This window comes from Lepeophtheirus salmonis, chromosome 6 (assembly GCF_016086655.4).
Source record: "Lepeophtheirus salmonis chromosome 6, UVic_Lsal_1.4, whole genome shotgun sequence".
NCBI lineage: Eukaryota > Metazoa > Arthropoda > Copepoda > Siphonostomatoida > Caligidae > Lepeophtheirus > Lepeophtheirus salmonis.
In genome coordinates this window covers 25,767,678-25,773,460 of record NC_052136.2, presented here as the reverse complement: position 1 = coordinate 25,773,460, position 5,783 = coordinate 25,767,678, and positions in this window count along the sequence as shown.

The window sequence follows — 5,783 nt, the reverse complement described above, 5'->3', positions numbered from 1 at the left end:
ACCTTTTCGACCAGCGTTCACTTGCACAATCCATGAACTGGGGTGTATTATAGGATATTGAAAGGGATCCTTAATGTTCAAGGAAGCGGTAGGTAATGATCCGCTTTTTGAACCAGTGGGTCACTTGTATAACCGGATTATTTTATAATAACTTAGAAGGGGTTCTTGATACTAAGGATAGTAATGAAGATAGGTTTTTATTCCTCATAGGGACCAGCTGTCCACCTGCTCAACATGTTGGCTTAGGTATATTTTGCAAAATAGAGTTGTGTCTCTCGTGACAATTTCTTAGCTTAAAATAGTTTGATTATGTGAACATTATATCTATTTCAATATAAATATGCCAGAGTATCAAATTGATAGAAATCAAATTGTATCATAATCAAATCCTTAACGACAGAATTGTTTAGTATTGAACTGTTTAGTAATCAAAATACCCATCATCATTTTACCTCACAGTGTAAATGAAGTTACAATTACTATTGAACTCTGTATTGGAAATCTTATAATTTGATCGGGCATTTTGCACATTACCGGTAACATACATGCACATTATAGAGACACTTAATTATTAATTAAATTTGATACACTCTAACAAAAGTTTTGTGTTATGAGTATGTTGGACGAACCATCAGCATCAATTATTGCATTGATATTTTTTGGGTTCGTAATCGTTAGTCATTATTTTTTTGTCAGAGTTTCGTTAGTGTCATAATATAATCATCGTAAGACATCGTCATTATTTCGTCGTAGTTATCTTTTATTTCGTCTTCGTCAGAGTTTTGTCTTTGTCAGTTTCGTCTTCGTCATGATTTTTGTCAGATTTTTGTCCTCGTCATGATTTTTGTTAGATTTTCGTCTTCGTCATGAAAAAAGTTTCAATAACGAAATTATGACATTCCATCAGGCTTGAGGAAGTTAACACTGAATTTGACTTGTTATAAATATGATATTTAGTATTAAAGCAATACAAATGTTCTTATATAAATAGATAGAAATGCTATTTTTCTCAACTGCTTTGGCTTTATTATCTTACTTATGCTTACATAATTATGTCTTATTAATGTAAGTAGGTTTAATTCTAAGAGTCATACCATCTATATATTGATGGTGTTGTTATTTATTCCTAAACAATAGTGCTACCGGAATACAAACGCATTTAAATCGGCATTATCATGATAATTTTTTTAAACTGCGTATTTACGTCATTTGATATAATGAACAATCGATGACGTAACTCCAAAATTTCTGAGCTTTCTATCCCAAACAAAAATGTCGCAGATGTTCCTGTAAGATTGGCTTATGTTTTTAGTCGAAAAAATATCAAAAAATACCAAAACACCTATTCAAATTTTGTGACCGGAACTGGAATAAAAACAAAAGCATTGTGACAAAACTAATCCCATCTATTATTCATACTCAAATTAAGATGAACGAAAATGAAACAATAATAATGATACGTCAAACTTGGGATTATGAACATTATTACGAAGCATTGATGGATTGTTGGTAGATTTGTCTGACAGGGTCGTGAATAAATAGTAAATCCATCAAGGGAGAAATCTGTCTAAAAATATCTAGAGAAAAAAAACACAATCTAATTTGTTTTTACAATAATCCCCGAGTCCTATTTAGGTGGATAATTGAAGCAAAACCTTGTTTACAAAGAAAAAAAATATTTTGATGAACATATTTATCTACAAGCACACATTTATTAATTTAAAGGCATCTATGTATTTTGTTAATCATTAGTTTAGATCTAATTAGATTGTTATTAAGCCATGTTTACATGAAAGAGGATCTCCATGTAAGCATCAAAACAATGATTATACATGTTCCAAAAAATCCATCAATGATATAATTACATATATTATCGATTAGGTACTAGGGTTATACTTGTAGCTAATCTAAGGGGCATTCTATTGACGGTGTCGTTAATAACCATGTCAATACTTTTTGACAACTAACCATTGAAATAATTTGATTACGATTGGGATCTTATTCGGGCCGTTACAAGGATTTTTTTTGGGAGAGGGGGGGGGGGGTCACTTCTTTTAAAATCTTTACCAATTTGGATTTTGTCTTCTATAAACTCCATACCCTACAGAATAATTTGTTTTCTTTAAGGTAGACAAACTTGATATATTTTTTTTTGAAAAATTTGACAGTTAAAAATAAGTTTTCCTTTCAACCCATTTGATAAGAAGCTATAACTCCAACTTCTAAGGTCACGGGCCTCATCTGTATTGTATTTATCGACCTCTCCAACAAATAAAAAAAGGCCGAATGTTAGTTGATAGCTAGAAGGTTTTCTCATTTCCCCAAAAATTTCTTTGAGTGGGTGGAGAACAAATATTTAAATTAAAGGATCCTCCAGACATCCGATAGGTAAATAAAATAACTTTGAAGTATAAGTAATTTATTTTATACTTTAGCCATTTATTCTCAATTCTCATGTTCTTGATTTTTTCTCATTATCACTAATAGTGAGAGAGTTGATAATTTTAAAGGCCCATTTTTTTTTTTTTTTTTTTTTTGAATTCCGTATTCAAGAAATAAACTTCCATAGTAAGCGATGAACCAGCAAACTTTTTATAAAGCTGGGGTGGTATGATTGTGAAATATACAACATTTCCCGTAAGCTAAAATTCAAATTGTGTATCATTTGTTGCTTCCAATCCTTTCCCACTATAGAATTTTTTCCAAGTGTAGTAGTAGAGAAGGGTTCTCTGCTTCACAAAAATTAATTTAAATTCAGCAACCAATGAATCAACGTTCAGAACCTCTATAAAAGCAAGAGTAACATAAAAATTGACAGCTGACATCATTTTTATTTATTTTCGTGGAACAGAGCCATATAATCTATTAAATTATATAAAAGTCAAAAGACGAATAAACTTTTATACTTTTTTTGAAATATGGTTGATAAATAATGGTATTAATTTAATTTAACACAAAATTAAATTTCAAATAATCTACCAAACTGATACACGTATATATTATATTAATATAGATAAAAAATAAATAAAAAACTATTAAACTTCAATTATTTAATGTAATATCACATTGATCTCCATGATTACAGGAACTTATAATGGAGGCTTTTAGTATTTGTACTTTTTGGTTTAGTGTTTTTTTTCTTCTTCTTCTTTTTTCCCTTTAAAACCTTGGACCGTCTTGTCCCTATCTCCTCTCTGAGATCCAACAGTAATAACTCAATAAATACTCGGTTAATTAACACTATTTTATTATTGAAATACTTACAAATCATTATATTTTCATAAAATAAAAAGCTTTTAACAATTTATGATAATACTTGGGTTTCAAAAGAAATTTAAAAAAGTGTCAACAAATGTGTCACATCTCAGGTGTAGTCACCGTTCTTAAATACCCTTAAATAATTTAATACTAATAGATGAGAATAGCCAACTAGCCCTGCTCATCCCTACTAAATTTTATGATTAATGAGGGAAAAAATAAAACCCTGTTGTTTTATTATTCAGAAATGAATATCAGTTGGGATTTTGTATTTGTTTGGAGCTTATCTGTAACATGATTGATTGATATTTTTTGTAAGTTAAAAAAATAAAATTTTTTCAGAGGGTAGAAGTAATTTGATTACAATAATTTTTGTTGAATCATAATTACTCCAAAAAATTATATAGTATGGTAAAAGGAAAAATCCCTGATATAAAAATAATTATATACTCAAGTTTAGATGACAGAATTATTTAATCGAAAGTCCTCCGATCAAATTAAAGTATTAATATTTTCTCTCTATTTTTTTAGTTTTCCCTTATGATTATTCATTAATTTTAAGATACAGTTAAAAGTTCATAAAATGAGTCAATATATATTTTTTTCAAATCAAATTTGGTTTTTGAGATTGTGATTTGAATGCTTAGAGTATTTTTACATCTTTTATAGGTTTGAGATAACTTTTGAACAAGAAAAAATAAATAATAACCCACATGAAATTTAATATATTATCTGCAAAATAATATGTTCATATCAAATATGTGCTTATATTTTACATTTTGAGGAAATGCAATTTAAAAATTAAAAAACCTACATATTGTTTGAAAAGGAATAACGTCTTGGTTTTTCAATTGTTTTTACGGCAAAAGCACTCATTTGAAGCATGAACAATTATAGTTTTAAATGATCCTTTAATTGATCAGATGGAATTGCACTGTTAAATTAAAATTTAACAGTGCAGTACTGCAATTATTTCAGCTTGCTGAAGCGATATTTGGAACAACAATCCCTAACTTATTTAAGTATTAGGGGAAGGAAACGTCAAAAAATATATGAAATCAGGCACTTGATTATCTGAATCTTAGAGCTAAATTGATCATGACTTATTATCAATTATCCGACTATTTAAACAAATTAGAAAAATTATGAGCAATGAAGATTCACCTACTGTATCTATCATAATTCCCCTTAAAAAAATTACTCTAAACAATAACACCCAAACAGGACGAAGTATGGATAATAAGAGAAGCTAAATCTGGCATAAAAAAAGAAGATTGAATGTATATATAGATACCCTGATCTTCCAAACTATCTCAATATATCTAAAGCCTTGCACTCAAGATTCAAATACTTTCCATATCTTGATCAACAATCCCATTAATCAAGTTTACCCATCTTTCACCAACAAATTAATAAATTTAAATAGTGAGTTATATATAATACATAATTTCTGTATTTATTTATTAAACAGATCTATGAATCAAAACCTAAAAAAGTCAATTCGACAATAATCCATCCTCCGAGTGAAATAAAAAATAAATCTCCCCCTACTTATAAACGATATATGTGTATCTCTATTAAGCTATATAATGTCTTGACAGGTGGCGTTATTGAAACTTTTTGCTTATTGCCAAAAAAATGTAGACAAGCACAAGGGGCCAGTAGCAACAATAAATTGTGTATTCTTTTTAACTATTATATATATATATACGCAAACCAAACAGGCATGTATTTTATCTATGTTAGGAACTTCCTTAATAAAATGAAACTTAATAATTACACGTCTTAAAAAGTTTAGTTATTTACTCTTCAAAAAAAGTTTTTCCTTATTCCATTTTTCAAAATTTACTAGAGTAGGCTCTCCGCTTGGGACACTAAGAAATAAAAATTAATTTTAAAACTTTTCTGCTTCATTTAAAATAAAAGTAAATATCGTAAAATTATTTTACCTAGATGAAATAAAACAAACGACTTTTGACAATAATATGAAACTTGAGCAAAAGACTGTTCAACTTGTCAAAAAATTCCTGTTTAGAAAAATGCTATTTTTAGGGCACCGTAACCATTTCCAGAACCATTTCTTAAGCCTTAGCAACCTTCACGAAAAATTTCAGCAAAGTGCGTGCATTTTTTCCCCCGTGATTCCCGGACAGGCACTCAAACATAAGCTTTTCATATTTACAATACATGGATAACTTAAACTCGATTTTTAACTGTTTAAACCTTCCTTGACGACGGGGAAGCTTGAAATTGCATAGCCTAGCCTTTATAGATTAAAAAATGGGAGACATACGTAGTAATGTTGTGGCGAATTTTGGCCATGTCTGAGTGGAATCAGCTCTGGATAAATGAGCCAAAAGCAAAAAGTGTCGCAAGTGCCCTGATTCCCCCTATATTTAATATGCTTAGCGTGTATTACGTGTAGATTTGATTATAAAAAGGAAAAAGTGTGTACATAGAATGCATGTAAAAGCTAGCAATGTAAAAGCGGGTAAGGAGAAAGGCAATAAGGACGACGGTTTGAC